We start from the raw sequence: 18,270 nt of genomic DNA, 5'->3' as shown, positions 1-18,270 counted from the left end.
TAGCCATTTTAATAATGTGGAAATAATACCTATCTCATTAAATTGTCATCAGGATTAACTGGGAAAAATGTGAACAGACTGTCCTAGTAAAGGCTCTTTTTATTGTAAGGAACAAGAAACCACTTACATCGGTTTGGCCAAAATCAAGGAATAGGAAATAAAATACAGAGGAATGGGATTGTCAGATTCCAGGTACATGCTTCATCTCCAGGAGCCAGCAAATCTGTCAAGGGTGCCCCAACATTTCCTCTGTGCATATTCTCCCCGTCCTTGCTCTCTGCAGCCTGGTCTCCTTAGCTTTCCTCAGCTCCCTTCCATCTCTCAGTATTTTCCCTTTCTCTCTAACTTTCCATACCCTGGCCTTGTCACTGAAAAGTCCTGTTCTGTTTTCCTGTGTCCAATACTGTGTTTCTGGAAGAAGAACTGGATTGACTGAGTTTAGGTCCAATGTCCATCCCTGATCCAGTTATCTGTGACCAAGGTGTGAAACTGGTCAATGGTACAAACCTGACCCTTGGTAGGCACGCCTCCTCAGCTCTCTACAGGGGTGATTCCTAGATTGAGGGCCTGTAGGAGTGCAGACATCAAACATCTCAGTTACAATCACCCAGCACACAGTAGGAACACAGCCAATATTAACCTCCATCCTTTTCCTTATTCTTACTCTACCAGGGCAGGTTTCCATAGTGAGTCCCACACAAATTCATGATCATCTTTAAGTTTTTGCTTTTGCTTAGGCTATACCTCTTAAGAACGTCCTACTTCATCCATCCATCCATCCATCCATCCATCCATCATCCATCCATTCATCCATCTGCCGTCTCTATCTCCCCTTTTCCTTACTATGTCTTATTCACCCTTGCAGGCCCTCTCCCTCCAGGAAACCTTCCCTGACCTTACCTTCAACCCCTCTTGATCCTCTTCATTTCTATCAATTTCTTATTGTCTTGAACACATAATTTAGTACCAAATTATACAATGACTTGCATTTACCTCTCAATCACTTTGAAGATGTTACTCTTGTTGTTTCAACTAGATTATAAATTCACTCAGAACAGAGAGTGCCACAGTGCCAAGTTCAGAGAGGAACAAAAACTATGTGCTCAAGGAATGGATAAAATTATAGCACACTAAATATTTTATAGCTGGAAGGGATCACAAAAATAATGGAGTATAATCCCCTTGACTTCATTTTTTTTTTTTTTTTTAATCCCCTTGACTTCAGAACTGAGATCAAAACAGAGGTAGTACTTTTGGTTGATTGAATATAAAGACTAACATGGTGACTAAATATTATTTATGTAACAGAAGAATCCTCTGCAGTCATTTGACTTGGAAGTAAGTGAGAAGTGATCTAGGACATGCTATTCAGGCCCATTGATGAGAAAACTCTGTTGGAGGAATAGGAGGTGATTTGTTCGAGCTCATGTGAGTGGTTAGTGGCAGAGCTGGGACCAGGCTCCACATTCCTCTGCTCTTGTGATTTTTTTCCCCTGCACTCCACTGTCATCATATCTTTGCTTGTGATATTAGGGGTTTCTGTCCCTTCCCTTGACCACACACTTGGCACTATGTAACAAGTGAGTACCAGGCTCCCCTGCCCTTCACAGCCTTCGTTCTGTATTACTTGCCCTGGCCTATTCCTTATACTGTGTTCATTTTCAGCCTCTTCTTCCATCTGTCTGTTTTTACCTCTGTTCACTTTGTCATTTTTTGCCTTGTCTTGTCCTAAGGACTAAATTCTTGACCTTGTCATCTTGTCTATAACTTTGATTCTGCTCCTGACCTCTGGTTGGTGGAAATACCCTTTCCAGTTCTGCGTGGCCTCAGCAATGGGTATTGCCCACTATTGGCTAATTTATGCATCAATTTAACACACATTTACCATGCATGTCCTCTGTGAAAGGTTCTGAATTCTGAAGGATTCAGAGATGAATAATAAGGTCACAATCACCTTAATAAGCTCACAATCTAGTGGTGAGAGATTGACATTTTAGAACAATATGGCAAATGTATTCAAACTGAGCCCAGGTTGGTGGGAAGGTGACAGCCAGGGAAGACTTCCTGGATGAAGTGTTCCTTGAGATGAGGCATTATGGACACATAATGGATAAGCATCAGCTGATGAGATAGTGGGGTGGGGCTGAGCACCCCACTATATCATCCACCCCACTATCTCACCCCACTGAGCACCCCATTATGCCAGCAGAAGGGATAACATAATTAAAGACATAAAAGCACAAAATAGCAAGAAGTATGAAAGAAATGACCAGCACCCTGATGTTCTTGGAGGATAGAAAGGAGGACAGGAGGTAGTGGGAAGAGGCTGACAAGGTGGGTAAACTGAATTGGGAGGGCCTTGTCTGATAGTAAGATAATTCTACTGTTGGGACTTAGGCAGCTAATAGATGACACCCCTGTTCCCTGCCCAAGTTCCTAATTAATTGAGAAAAACCCCAAGGAGTCAGGCAGATGGAGATAAAAATGTCAGCTTTACTGCTGATAAAACAATAAGCATGGCTTAGATCTGGTCAAATTGCTTGCGAACACTCCGAGTACTAAACTTAATTCCCAAAACGTAGGCCTCTCCTGCAGGGATAGATCTGCTTAGAGCTGATGAGAATGTTTTGTGAGCACCTGGACCCCAAAGAGAGAGAGAGAAAGATGAAACTGAGGATGCTTACCTCAGCTTAAATTTACCAATCAGGTAAGGAGGGCAATCCTCCTCTGGGGAAGGAGGGCAAAATGTTAACTCTAGTGACAGTCCCTCCACTTGTAAGCTTGAAGCAGGGGGGAGAGGAGATTCCCACCTAACGCTTGCCCACATTTACTGAGCACCTACTGCGTGCTGCAATGCAGAATGCCCTTGTTCCATGAGCTGGAATGGACAGAATTCATAATTGGTTGGTCAAGACATGGAAACCTCCACCCTAGAATGTCATAATTGAAAGAATCCTAAAACTCATTGACTCTTACTCTCCATTAATGCTTGAAAATATCTATAGCATCTTCCCCTGCCAAATGGCCATTCACTGTCTGCTGGGATTTGTCACTGAAAAATTTACTGTCTCCTGTGGCACAGACATAGCAGAGAAAATGCCTGGCACTGACTTAGATGATATAGAATTGTTTATGAGATTTTGCTCATCTTCTTTGTATTAATTTTCTATTTTTATATCTTCTTGAACTACTAGGCACTTGATAGAAATTTGTTGAATGATCACATGAATAAATGAATCACATGAATCTTTTGGTGCTCATATTTGATATGGCTACACATATGGGGTCATGGCTTGGGGTCTGTATTGGTCAGAAATCTTTCCCTGCAAGTAACAGAAACTCAATTAAAACTCATTTAAGAAAAAAATTTAAAGCATGGGGTTGGGGAGAGACATGGAATTTGGGGCCCTGCATAATCAAGGAGAGGAATGGGTTGGCCTCCAGGACATCTGTCACAAGGGATCTCAAATGCTGTCCTGTCTCTCTACTCCTTTTTCTGCTATCCCTTCTTGTGGGGGCTTTATTCTTCCTCTGGCTGGGTGGCCAGCCACCAGCAGCTCCAGGTTCATCCAAAACTGTGACTAGAATAGAAGAAGCTGAGCAGTGATTAGTTCACCTGAGGCCACATGCTCATTATTGAACCAATCGCCATGTCCAGAAGAAATTAATCCTCTTATTGGTGCATCTTATGTGACCTTGGCAACCCCAGAGGCCAGAGTATGGAATGTGACTGATAACATACACCAAGGGGTGGGTCCCCAAAAGATGGGAGGAACAGTTACCAGTTGAATAAGGGAGAGCTGTGGAGACCCAAAATCCCATCAGATGCCAACTACAGAACTCAGTCTCCAATGTCTAAGTGTTTTTGCTGTAAGGCATTCCTTCCAATCATGGAGGCAATGGTTCAGAAATTGGGTGGCTAATTCTTTGCAGGAGAAGTTGACATAATGCATATTAATAAAGGCACCGAGAATATGTGCTGGAGCCTGATTCAAAGAGTCCAAAGCTAGGTGGGGAATTCTGAAGGAAGGCAATGGCTGAGTCAGCCTTGATAAGAAGCCTAAGGAAAATGCCAGAAGGGAAAACAATGAATCTGTTTAGTGAATCTGTTTAGTGAATCTGTTTAGTGAGAAAGCAGAAAGACCTGGTAGCTATGATCTTGCTTTTATTCACAAAACTCATCAAGACCAGTAAATCATCGGCTTGTGAGCAGGCTAAAGGGCAGTGGAGGGGTTTGTACCTGTACAGATTTTCAAGGTGTGCAAGTTTTGCTGCAATCATTAATCCTCTCTCTAAGAAGTCATTAAGCGTTCCTTAAGCCCAACTCCCACCCTATCTTGCAGCAGAAACCCAAAGATCTTGAGGCCAAGATCAATTAGGCCAAGGCCACATAGGGTGTGCTTTAGCTTTTCGGCAAATTATTCAAATATCTGAGGCTCCAACAGTGGTTCTTTATGTGGGCAACTTTCCCTCTCAGCTGTTAGCCCCCTCAGGCAGAATCCCAGCTTCATGCCACCTTTCCCAGGTAACCCACATGTGATGACAGATCCATGTGGGGGTACAAAGTTCTGGTTGTCTTGACCTATCTTGGTACAGTGATGAAGGCTAATCTGTATCCAGAACTCTCCCATGGTTCAACTGCGGCTGCTGTTGGACCTGAATCATAGCTCAACTTATCTCTGCCCAACCTGCCTGTTTTTTTCTCTCTCTCACACACACTTGAGAGGTCCCAAGGTACTCCTTAATACACGGGCTTGCATGCTGGGGTGCCTGGGTGGCTCAGTGGTTGAACATCTGCCTTTGGCTCAGGTCGTGATCCTGGGGTCCTGGGATTGAGTCCTGTGTCAGGCTCCCCACAGGGAGCCTGCCTCTCCCTCTGCCTATGTCTCTGCCTCTGTCTGTGTCTCTCATGAATAAATAAATAAAATCTTTAAAAAAAATTATTGCATGCTAAACTTCTGGGTTCCGGCTTCCTCGAAGCCCAGCCTGCCACATCCTGTCTATGAAGCTATAATTCAGGACCTGCCTCCTACTCTGGTGTCATATCTCATAAATTTCACTCTCACTGAGTCGACTTAGGCTATATGGACCTTCTTTTGATGCCTCGAGGTCTTCTCTCTTCTGTTTTCTTTGTCCGTGAAGCCTTCCCCGCCCCATCCTTCAAGAGCAGCTTGGACAGCATAAGTCTGGAGATGATTTCCATGACTACCTACACCCTTGTGCAAATGAAAATGAAATTCCCCTTTGTATCAGCCCTTTCACTGTCCTCTGCATTTCCTTTATGGTGCTTAGACCCTTCAGATACTTTGGCTATAATGAACAGAACACCTGCTTGAAAGTAACTAAAAGAATCAGGGTTTATAAGTCTTATTTATTTATTTATTTATTTATTTATTTATTTATTTATTTTTATAGAAATTTATTTTTTATTGGTGTTCAATTTGCCAACATATAGAATAACACCCAGTGCGCATCCCATCAAGCGCCCCCCTCAGTGCCCGTCACCCAGTCACCCCCACCCCCCGCCCACCTCCCCTTCCACTCCCCTTAGTTCGTTTCCCAGAGTTACGAGTCTCTCATGTTCTGTCTCCCTTTCTGATATTTCCCACTCATTTTTTCTACTTTCCCCCTTTATTCCCTTTCACTATTTTTTATATTCCCCTATTGAATGAGACCATATAATGTTTGTCCTTCTCCAATTGACTATAAGTCTCATTTAATAGGAGAATTGAAGGCAATTCTAGAGTTGGTGCCATGGCTCAACTCTGTGGTTGGGGTGAGGGAGCAGAGTTTGGTAACCCTGCCTGAAGTTTCCTTCTGTGTGGAAGAAGCTCAATCATTGTAACTCCTGATCTCTTTCTTCGCCTTTGCTCTCTTCATCCTTGGGGAGGAAGAGTGGCTTAAGGGTTTGGTAAATTTGGCCAAGCACCCCTTGGGGCTGAGTGTGCCCCCTGCAGGACTCAGTCTCTACTTCTAGGGCTGTGATCTGTGATTCTAGTGCCAAGTCTGCCTAACTTGGGGGCTCAAACCCAACTGGGTGTCCCATTAAGTTACATCTCATACCCAAGCACTTATTAGCAGCCAAGATATTTTTCCTTTCATCTTTCTCCATTATCTGATTTCTCAATCTGTTCAGAACTCAGAATGGGAAAAAAGGAAGCTACTCACGGGGCTTCTTTAGAGACACCAACAGATGCCATCAGGAACCCAAGTATGGCTGTTCAGTCATCATCCGTGTGTCAACAGTATGTCCCTTAGCATGACAAGGTGGCTGCCATAGCTGCAAATATTGTCACACTACTGCACCCAAGCAGGAAGGATAGAAAAAAGTGCAAAAGGGCTGTTCCTTTATCAGGGAGGAGAATATTTTCCAGAAGCCACCAGAAGACTCTTCCTCGCAGCCTATTGGGCCAAGACTGGGTCCCATGTCCACTCCAGACCCATGAGTGGCAGGGAAATGGAAGTATCCAGACAGTTTAGTTCAACCCCTCTACATTTTCTTGAGTTACTTAGAACTGGGGATATGGCTCCTAAACAAATTCAGAGTTGTGTTAGCAAAAGAAAGAAGGAGTGTGGTCTTCAATAGGCAGTGACTAGTGCTTGTTTGCTGCATTATTTACTGTTCACAATTTACAGGTGGATTTTTCTTGGTTAGGTGATTCACTGACAATTGGTGTCTCCACCTTTCTGATTTAAGTCCCTCGAGCCTGGATGGGCGACTGTGTTGTTCAGTGCTGTGCCCTCAGCACCTACTACAGAGCCTTCTTCAGGATAGGACTCAATTAGTATTCATGGAAATGTATGAACAATTGCATGTGCAGAATCACGGGGCACTGTAGTAAGTCAGAAATGTCAGACACGCCCCTTGTTTTCAAAGAGTTGATGGTTGAGATGAGGCAAGAGCAACACGCTGAAATCATTCTCTATCAGTATGAGACAATGTGTCTTTCTTCCTTCTTCCAAATAATATTTATTGAGTGTTTACCTTGTGTAGACACAATGGCAGGTGCTGGGGATGGGACTAGGCCTGGATCCTGTCCCTAGTAGTGAGAGGGAAAACCACCACAATAAAGATAAGTAGGAAGGCTGAAGGGGCAAAGGAAGGGAAGTGCTGTGTGTTTCCTCTTTATACTCAAACCCACAGATTCCAGCCTAAGGCCTGGCACCCTGTGAGCCCTCAAAAAATAGTGGTTGTGTCTTAGGGAAAAAATATTCTCTCTTCTCTCTCTCTCTCATACACACACATGCACACATGTGCGCGCACACACACAGCCCTTAACAAACAACTAGGGCAGGCTTTGTTGGTTCCACTTTGCAGGTCAGAAAATTGAGACACAGAGAAGCTAAATGAATTTCCACAAATGATGAGGGGGAGAGCCGGGGTGAGAACCCAGCTCTGCTGATGGCTCGCTCCTTGTTTCTGCTCCTCCCTCCTTTCCTCCTGGTGAAGTGACCGGCTGACATCAGATTCTTAGTCTTCGGAATTGTTTTGTGTCTGGTGTCCTCACTTGACCCACAAACATTTAAATCCATTTCCTCACATGTAGTGTGAAGATCAGCATGTCCCTTCTGTCCTTTAGCTAGCAATCCCAGCATAAGTGAATGAAAATAGCCGATGCTGGGAGAATAAGATCTAAACACGTAAGATTTATTTTCTCTTTTTCTTTTAATGATGGTATCTTTTGTATTAAAGCAATAATTATAATTAGTCACTTCCTAGAAAGTGTGCAAACATCACAGCACAGCTGGAAGCCTGCATAATTTAAACATTGTTGCCAATTTAACTTCACAGTCTGGGATTGTGTGGGTTTTACAAAAGAGCCCCCAAACCCTGCAAGGGAGGGAGAAAGGTTCTTGATTTTATTATTAGCATCTCTCCCCTAGTACTTCCTGCAGGGCTTTGTATGGATCTGCAAGGTTTCAAGTGAAAATGGTAACAAATGTCCTCAAAATGTTGAAATACTATTATTACATTAAGCTTTCAAAGAGCCTTGGTTTGCCAATTCCCAGCTACAATTTTCATAGTTTAACAAGTGTGAATAACTTACCTAACTCACATGTGTGGCGTTCCTTAAAATCATTAAGATGATTTTCTTTAAATCATCTTAATTATGATACTAGACCCTTACCCAATGTGGGAAATTTAGTCACCAACCATACCGAGGACTCCTTAACAGGATTTGGGAGGTTCAACTGATCAGGTGTTCTCACTGTCCTAGTCTGTGGGGACTCTAGTATTCAGAACTACTTGTGTCTGGTGTCACAGGGTGTGGAGATCTTGGTGGATGGGCCCAGGATCTGTCTATCTTAGGAACTTTGAACAGTTGCCCTCCCTGAAGCTCCTACGTCTTCTCAGAATCAGCCACAGAGCAGTGTGTGGGTGTCTGCTGCATTCCATGCTCAGTGGTCCTCTTCCTGGCTAGTTAAGTCTTCCCCTCTCAAAAGTCTATCTTTCCTCTCTTCTTTTTTGGGGAGACTGTCATTTTTCTCTTCAAATGGCTGAGATATGAACAGAAGATGGAAAAAACTAGCTCCAGTTTGCTTCAACTCTTCCACCCTGTAAGTAGGCACACAAAGTCCACCCAGCTCCCTGCTTGAACTGCAGGAAGGGAAAGATTTAGAAAGAACAAATACAAATCAGTCTTTTATATATGATCCTTCCATATTAGTCAATCCTTATCAACTGGTGGGGTTTTTATTCACCCAGAGAGATTAATTTCTAGGAATACCCTCTAGATTTATTCAAACAACATTTATTTCACACCTCCGATATACAATGCAGTGCGCCAGGTACTACAGGTACAGCCATGTGAAACACTGCATTATTCACCCAACTCTGTATTTGCACCCTATGCTGTGTGACTTTGCAGTTGCCCTGCTAGAAGCAAAGTATATTTTTCCACTCTACTGAGGTCAGGGTTGGCCATGTGGCTCACTTTAATCAATAAAGTGTGTACAAAAGTGGCCAGTTCTAAGACTAGGCCTTAAATAATTTGCTTTCACTCCCTCTCACACTTCTGTCATTGCCATGAGAAAAACATACCAGTGGTTCTAAAGAATAAGACACACTGTCAACAGGACTCCTGGGTGGCTCAGTGGTTGAGTGTCTGCCATTGGTTCAGGTTGTGATCCTGGGATCCTGGAATCGAGTCTCTCATCTTCTCCCTCTACCTGTGTCTCTGCCTCTCTCTGTGTGTCTCTCGTGAATGAATAAATAAAATCTTTAAAAAAAAGAAACACTGTCATCTCAGAGTTAATTTCAGTGAAGACCAGCTTCAATAAGTCAAACCCCAACTGATCTGTGAATATGTAAGTTATAATAAATAACTTGTAAAATTTATTAAGTTTGGGTATTGTTTATTATACAGCATTAGCTGACCAATACAAATGGTAAATAAAAAACACATGGTTTTTAAAAAATATTTATTGAGAGAGAAAGGGGGAGCATCTCCAGATGCAAGTGCTCTTAGGGGAGTGGGTATGTCACATTGATTAATACTGGCAGTATAAGATGGAATGGGACATGCAAAAAGGACCAAGTAGGGCAATGAAAAACAGGACATTAGGGCCAGGCCAGCCCAGGTTGAGGCCCAGCTCTGCCATATAAACCTTAGGCAAGTGATGTAACTTCTCAGACTCTTATTTTCCTTGGCAGGGAAATGGGAATAACTGCTGTGGAGGAGGCTGCTAGAGCTCACCAGTCTCTGGCTCCCCTCTTCTTCCTGAGCACATAGCCTGAATATATTTGCAGTTTGGTATGGCTGCATGACCGAGTTCTGGTCCATTGGACAGGAGGAGAAGTGATCTTCTAGGACCAGTTGATAAACATCTCCCATGTGCAACTCTTGTTCTCTTTCCCCCATCCTCCACTGAATAGAAAGAATCCTGAGATCCCAGAGGAGGGCCCAGCCACAAGGTGGAAGAAGGATCATTGGTCCCCAAATAACTTAATGGAGTAGAGCTCTCCGACCCCCACTAATCCAAACCACATTGGATTGTGAGGTGAGCAAGAAATAAACTTTCCTTGTGCTCAACCACAGGGTTTTTTGCTGTTGTCTTGTTATAGCCATTAACTCTCCTGATAATCTGTGCAACTATCTACTTTGCAGGATTGTTGTGACAGTTCAGCAAGCTCATCAAATGCCTAGCTTGGAGGCTCAATACATAATCCTTGTTACCATCAAGTATTAATAATGCCCATAAGAATGGTAGAAACATGATATGGGGCTTTGGAGGAGTGTGGTGGTTCCTTGTCTGGCCCTCAGCTCCCTGGGTCTGGGCTCTGCCAAGCCACTAAGGTTGTACAAAGTCTAAAGGGCTGGGAAACCTGGCCTCGGAGTTCTCTGATTCTTGCCCAGAGGCCAGCAGAGCAATCGCTCAGTGCAGGAGGCTGAGAGGAAATGAGCACAGGCGTGCAAATAGATGCAGTCATAAAAAAAGCAATGTAGTTGTCTCTAGAATACAGACAAGCAGAGGGTTTCAGCTCCCAGAAAGCTCTTCTCTGTTTTTCCTGATGATGACTGATGTTGGAAATGAGATGCCTAGACATGGCAAAGCCACAAAGTGCCTTCTGAATCAACCATGGAGCCGGCCTTAAATGCATTGCAGGAGGCTCTGATTCTCAGAGAGCCAGCCGTCTTTGACAGGGTATATTATATCTGGTAAGTCAATTAATGAGTGTTTTCACTTAAACAGAATACAGTGTTCTCCAACACAGAACTTGCAAATTGGCAGCCCAGCTGTTAAAAAACTGAGCTAGTTGCAAACTTTTAAAAACTGGAAGATTTCATGTAAATATTTGTATTTCTACTGTCTCTGTGGTAATCAAATGACCTATAATGCTGGGCCCATGTTTCTAACCACCAATGATTGCCCGCTGCTGAATAGTAGCTGTCCCCGTCAGATGCAGCAGATACTATAATGCTCGCCTCTAGACTTACCCAAGCCTGTTTTACTGTCTATGCTATTCTCCTGACCCTGATAGTCTTTTGAGTTTGCAACCCCTCTGTTACTTAGTATGGTAAAAGTGACTTTAGTATATGGTATAATTAGTGATTATGATTTATGGCTACCATCTTTATGCCAATGATACTTTGAAATATACTCATTTATTTGTTCAAAAATGCTAATTGGGTACTTGCTGTGTTCAGTGCACCATGCCGAGTATTTATGGTGGTACATAGATGACCTGTGCTCTCAAGAAGTCTTCAGTCCAATGAGGGAGATATAATATGTACAAAACTATACAAAAATGGTCCAAAATATCAATTTCCAGGGAAAGATTTATTGATTCTCAGAAGATAAAATAAAGCTTCATGGAGGAGGAAGTATTTATGCTGGACTGTGAGGATTTGGTATAATTCAGGTGTATAGAAATTGCAGGGATGGTCTAGGAAGGAGGACGAGCCTGAGCAAAGGTGTGGAGGCATTAAAGTATTCAGTATATACAAGGAATGACCAATAATTAAGTTTGATGTGAGCACAGGATTCATGAATGAGAGTGGTAGGAAATAAAATTGGAAAGCTGGATGAGACCAAAGCATAATGGCCTGTTGAAGCACTTGAGAGAGTTTAAACTATTTCTATGGACAATGAGGAGCCATTGAGAGATTTGGAGCAAGGGAGAGCCAGGCTCAGAGCTATGATTCAGAGTGTAGAGTCCAGAAATGACATGGAATGCAAAGAGAGAGACCAGAGATTACCATAATTTTCTAAATCAAAAGTAATAGGTATCAAAACCAAAGTCATAGCCCTCAGAACAACAATGGAAGTGGGTGATATTAAGGATGTAATGTCTCTGATATTTTATCAGCAGTTGGTTGCTAGAGACCAAGAAACAACTTGAACGGAATGCTTCTGAGAAGTAAGCGTGTATGGAGAGAGTTGGGGAGTAGGAAGTGAAGAAGGGCGGCAGCAAGCGGAGGAGTGGAGAGAGCGTGGCAGGAGGAGAGATGACTTCAGAATTGAGGGGCTTGAGCTTTTTTTTATTCTAAAGAGGATTCAGGGCCAGGTAGGGCTTTAAGGGGCAAGAGAGAGAGAGAGAGAGAGAGGAATCAATGAAGCAGGGCCTCCTAGGAAAGAGTACGTGGGATCAGGGCACAGGACGGAGAGCCACCCTCAATTGTTGCCTGACCAGGGAGAGGGTCTTTACTCTTACTAGCCCTCATGGCCTCGGGACCATGTTAATAGGTAGGACACCTTGACCATGTATATCTGCCCACTGGAACATCCCTGGGCAGTGCCAGCCCAGGAGGGCCCCCCTGGACTTCTGGTTTCTGAGCTTCTGATTATCCTTTTTAACTCATCACCTGAAAAGTGACTTACAACCAAAACATGTTATGCCCTCTGGTTCTTCCCTACAACAGATTTGATACTAACCACAGCACACTCTCAACTCAAGGCTATGTGAAAGCTCTTATCCCTCTCTCCATGCCATGCTTTCTCTTTTCTGTTTCATTTTATTCTCTCCTCTCCATCCATAAAGACAATGGTTATGACTAAGGGTTGCAGAGAGAGTTTTTAATATCTGGAAAGCGTTTTCTCACTTGTTTCTTCTAATGGTCTCAGTATCATAGGATGGGTAGGATCACTAAACCCATCCTGCAGATATGGAAACTGAAACTCAGGGATGTGAAATATCTTGTGCAACCTTTGACAGGCAATAAATAGCAGAGCTGAGCTGGGAATCCAAAGTTCCTTATGGGAAGTTCAGAGTTCATGCTGGAAGGATCTAAGGCATTCAAACATTACATCTGAACAATCAATTTTGAGATTTCAGGAATTTAGATTTAGGCAGTTTGAGTTTGATGCATCAGTTACCTACTGCCACTGTAATGCGATGTAACAAACAACCACAAAACCTCAGTGACATATAACAATAAACATTTATTAGCTCCGAAGTCTGTATGGTTCGTGTGTTCCCAACTGGGCTTATTTTGGCTGGGCTCACTCCTGTGCCTGTGATCAGCTCAGCTGATTTACCCCCAATTACTCACAGGTATAGGACTTGGCTTATTGTTGGCTAATCTAGGATGGCCTTCAATGACATGACTGGGTCTCAGCTCTGGTACATATCTTTCTCCTTCCAGATAGGCCAGCTATGTTTTCTGGTGATGGCAGAGGAAATAGAAGGCACAAGTACTTTTTCAACTCTCTGCTTGCATCACATTTGCTTACAGTCCTTTGGCCAGCGTAAGTGACATCTAGTCCAGATTCTAGGTGAATCTTTATTGAGAAGAATTGGAAAAGGACATGCAAAGGGCATGGATATAGAGAGGGGTGAAGAATAGGGACCACTCATGCAGTCAGCCTACCATTTGGAGATGAACATCCAGATTGAGATTTTCTTATTTCTACAGATTGACTATTCCATTAAAATACAGCTAGAAGGCAATGGTTTTCAACTTCAGTGACTTTCCATGGCATGTGAAATAAAAACCCAAGCTCTTCCCCATGACTACAAGACCCTCCATTAGCTGGACCCTGACAACTTCTTCAAACTCAGCTCTGACTTCTCTCTCGAGCTCTCCCCATGCTCTACCACACTGGCCATCTTAGTAACCCCAACAGGCCCAACTTCCCTGTCTCAGGACTTGGCACATGCTTTTTCCTTCACCTGAGAAGCTTCACCTGAGAAGCTTCACCCCTACTCTTCACCTGTTGTTTGTCTGCCTCTTCCTCATCCCTTAGAAGTAGGATTCAATGTCACCTCTTCAGAGGGGCCTCCCCGTACCTCCAGACCCAAATTTTTCGTCTCCATCTCAATTTCCTGTTTGGATTCCTACCTAACCCTCATCACCTTTTGCAGTAATTAATATTATTTATTTGTTTGTCTGTCTTCTCCACTGGAGTGTAAGGTCCAGGAAGAGAGGATCCATGTCTGTCATGTTCACCATTGCATCCCTGCATCCAGCACGGCACTAGTCAATTCACATGTGAATGAATGAATGAATGAGCAAATGAACAAATGAAGATCTGGGTAGAGTGTTTTCTTGCAGATAAACTAAAAATAGAACTCTCTGGACTTGGAATTCTTGGTCTGGCATCCTCAGAGACATCCCTGTGACCTTAAAATTTCTAGATGCTTGGCTTATCAGTACAAGCAACATTACAGAATGTTCTCCCTCTTGCTTGGTGGGTGGTGGGTAGTAGGAGCAGAACAGGACCAGGGAAGCCATCCCAAAGCCTTGGGAGAGCCATGGAATCCGTGATGGGGGAGGAGTAAGTATCACAGACCACTAGAGCTGGATTTAGGGAATTGGGGCTCTAGTCCCCCTCTGCTGCTGTCCTGCTGTGTATCCTCGGGCGAGTTCCCTGGAATCACTTTGCTTCAGTTTCCTCATCTGTGAAAGGGGATAATGACCTCCAGCTTGTAGGACTGATGTGAGGGTAAAATGTACATGATGTGAGCACATCTCTCAGAGGACCCCACTGCAGGCCCAGTTCAATAAAAATTGGGCTCCCCATTGTTTCCTCTTTCCACACAGGTTGCACGTATTTGTCTTCTTTCCCACACTCCTCTGGTGTGCTTATCGCTCCAGGCCCATTTCTGGCACCACAGATTACCAGACATCTTCATTTCAGACCAGGGGTCTGCATCATTTCTGTTGAAATCATTTCTGAGCAAGGGTAAGATGCTACTCAGCATTGTCCCGAAGCCATTGGCCAGACTGGGAAATGGCGTGGATGTTGGCAAACTGGCAAAGAAGACCTTCAACACTGTTTAACTCATCACCCCATGTTCAACGCGCTGGTGGGGAAAAGAGAATTCAGTGTATTGAGCACTCATTGGGGCCTGACCCTCCGCTAAGCATTTTCACAAATCTTCCCAATGGAGGTCTCATGGTAATCATGGTATTATCCCCCATTTTACAGATCAAGAAACTGAGGCTCTGGGACATGAAGCATCCGTAGTTAGTGTCTGACTTTTATACAAAAAAGCTACTGAAAATGTGTGCATAAGTCAAATGTTATATGGAAAGAAGGACGAGAGGCTTCTTTGTTACAAAGAATTTACAGTAGAATTCCTACTTATGCATCATCTTTGATGATGTGGTTCTTATACTAGGTGCATGTTCTTCCATTTAGTTCGTTTCCTTCACAAATGAATATGATTGGCCAGCTTATATCAGTAAGTGTCCAATTCAACCTAAAAATTGACTGAATGTCTGCTCCCTGTTTTCCCTCTTGGTTCTTAATAGTGTTACATTTCTGAGAACTATATTTCTTAGCACTAATATCAATGTTATCCATTTTTTCTGTTTTCCATTCATTCTTATAGAACAATGAAGGGAAAATGAAATAAAATAGCTAACATTCACTAAGTCCCTTACTGTTTTGTTCAGTACTCATAAAAAATGTGTAGTGCGTTCACAATCATGGATGCTGCATAATCAAGTGTTTTCCTGAAAAGAGAGAAATTCTGTTTTGATTAGGCATGGATGAGAACCCAATCCTCCACTTAGGAATTTACATGTCTGATGCTTAGAGGAATCTTCCACTGACAGGGTTCTGTTTCCCTACATTTTAAACCTTGTTTCTCTCCCTCCACCCACTCCCTTCCAGTAACAGACTCTGTGGGACGCTCTGATGGTACCACATCTTCTCTGGCCCTGCACTTCAGGTTACAACCATGGATGGGTGTCACAGTGTATTGTGGGAGTGCCCTGGAAGCTGTTTCCATCCTGCGGCAGCAAGCAATAGCCGAACCAGACACATCAATGACGGTGAATAGCATAAATACCCCACTAGATCCAAACTAAATGGCTCTTCTTAACCTGGATCTCTAAAATGCCCACGACTGTCTCAATGCCACCAGAAATGAAGAAAAACAAGTGGGAGAGGAAGTATTATTGAAAGATCATCATCAGGCAATTGAAATATTTGTTTACTCATTCTTTCATTTATATGCAGTCCCATTGCTAGGGACACACCCAGAGTCTTGGAAGAAACCCCTACAGGTGAGCCTATGAGCTGAAGCCTCAGTGACTTCATGGTAAGCCACCTATTCTGTCACATAATCTGGAGTCATCTGACTAACCTAACATCTGTGTGTCACTAGCAATGGGCATCACAGCGCAGGGGTGGTTAGAAGGCAGGGAAAGGCGAATAGAAGTGAGTGACGACCTGGTGCAGGGGTCAGCAAATTATAGCCCAAAGGCCACATCAGGCCCACTGCCTGCTTTTGCAGGTAGAGTTTTATTGGAACACAGCTACCCTCACTCATTTATTTACGTAGTGCCTATGGTGGATTTTGCACAGCAACAGCAGAGTGGAGTAGTAGTTGCAATAGTGACTGTCTGGCACACGAAGCTGAAAATATATAGGATATAGCCTTTAATATAAAAAGTTTGTGGGAAATTGTGAAGGTCTTGAGAAGAGAAAAATGAGGCAAGAAAAAGCTAGTGCTAGATCTGCACTATTGGGATTTGATTCTGGTTCCATCATTTCCTGACTGTGTGCATTCAAGCGAGTTATTCAACTTTTCTGATCCTCAATTTCCTCACCTGTTCCTGGGAATATGAATGTTTCCATCATAAATTTGCTATGAGAATGAAATGAAATGCTCTATGTAAAGTGCTGGCATAGCGCTGCATAAAGCCAGGGCTTGGTACATGCCATAAGCCACCATTAGCTGACAGCCACAAAGATACCAGTTTTTTTGGTTAAAATATTATTGGCTCAGGTAGAAAAATTTTATGTGTGCTGTGAAACCCTATGGTTTGATGCTAGCTCTTTGTCCCCTGAGATGTTCTCATTGTATTCCACAGTGATACAGCTGGGATGGCCCAGCAGTTTTGATGTGATTGAGGACCTCCCCTGTTGCCTCTCCAGTGACTCACAGCTCCATATCAAAACCAAAGTCTCGAACATTTTCCTCTTTGTCAGGACACTCACCGTTTTCCCACCATCAAGTGTATTCTCTAACTCAATTATTCATTCCCTTGTGTCTGCTTAGAAGGATTTCTGGATTTTTCTAAGGAAACATCAGCTGTGGGGACCCCATGGCTAAGGCAGTTCCCACCTCTTCTCTCCTGTCTTTTCTCATCCCACATCACTCTTCATCATCTAGTACAAAACATGGGATAGGGTTGGCGGAAGAAACCTTTTCAGAAATAAATCTGAAATCAGTTAAAATACTTTTGGCTGCAAATAAGAATAAATCCAACTGAATTTAACTTAAAGAGTAGGACATTTATTCATTCATTTAGCTTAACCCTAAATCTAGAAGTAGGGTGTTTGCAGAGTTGGGGACTCAGGGAGCTCAGTAAATCAGTGGAACCACCAATGATTCCTTCTGTTATGTTGGCTTGTGATCCCAGGACGGCTGCCCCAGCTCCAGTCAGCACATGCTGATGGCAACATCAGAAGTGGAGGAATATTTCCATGAAACTAATGAAACTTGAACTTCAAGGTCTCTCACTTTCACAGGCCCCTTCAAGGCCTAGCAGTGTGCTCAGGTGGCCACACACCTTTGTGAAGTTTTGGGAAAGAAACTGTATGTACATTTTCTTACTTAAAGAAGACACTTCAAATTATACAAGCATTATACACCACAAAATCCTGACCCACCCCTGGTCCTGAGGCAGTGAAGAGACAAACAAAACAATAGCAGTGACAACAAAAACTGTCTTAACCTGGGTCCCTTTTCTAAGAATAAAGAAAAGCTTCCTAGAAGCTGCCCTCCCAACACTCCCCTTTGCGTCTCATTGGCCAAATTGTAACACATGCTCATGCTTTAATTGCTACTTGATGTGTTGGTCTAGGTTCTCTAAGAAGCAGATGCTGGGATAGGATTAAACATGCTAGAAATGTAGGAGGGGGAATGTCTGTGACAGAACGTGGGGAGGAGCTGGAAGGGATGGGGTTGGGGCCAGCAGATAGTAACATGGGTCTGACCCCTAGTGAGGGAGAGAGGGCAGGAGGAAGGTGGCGTGAAGAATGCACTGCAGTGCAGCCTAAGGAATGTTCAGTTGGGCCCTTGGTAAGACTTAGGGCAGTTACCTGTGGGAGGAGTCCCGGGTCTCCCTGCCTTAGTATCCCTGCCACACTCTGTCACTGGCTGGGAGCAGCCCAAGGGAGACATGAGTCATGGCCAAGGCAGGGATGGATTTTCAAGCATAGCCGATGGGCTGATGTTCAATTACACTCCCTCCAGTAAGGGACTCTCATAGGCACATTCTCAAGGCCACCGAGTTTAGAAAGAGAATGAGCACCCCACAGCTGGCACAGACCAATAAGGGTTCCTCCCTGGGGCAGGGAAGGGGCCTG

General features: G+C 43.6%; 1 long non-coding RNA gene across 3 annotated transcripts; it reads left to right on the top strand.

Annotated features, from left to right (window-relative positions):
* Positions 1-2,061: 2,061 nt before the first annotated feature.
* On the top strand, positions 2,062-17,681 carry LOC140642240 (uncharacterized). Of its 3 annotated transcripts, none has more exons than XR_012038736.1 (4): positions 2,062-2,334; positions 9,878-10,002; positions 15,565-15,994; positions 16,770-17,283. It is a non-coding gene; the product is annotated as an uncharacterized lncRNA (long non-coding RNA). The 3 variants fall into 3 exon arrangements; XR_012038738.1 differs by lacking the exon at positions 16,770-17,283 and adding an exon at positions 17,322-17,681 and having other exon boundaries at positions 2,082-2,334; positions 15,565-15,725; XR_012038737.1 differs by having other exon boundaries at positions 2,133-2,334; positions 15,565-15,725; positions 16,770-17,274.
* Positions 17,682-18,270: the final 589 nt, after the last annotated feature.

Source organism: Canis lupus, chromosome 11, assembly GCF_048164855.1.
Source record: "Canis lupus baileyi chromosome 11, mCanLup2.hap1, whole genome shotgun sequence".
Lineage (NCBI taxonomy): Eukaryota > Metazoa > Chordata > Mammalia > Carnivora > Canidae > Canis > Canis lupus.
This window is presented reverse-complemented; position numbering and strand designations above follow the sequence as displayed.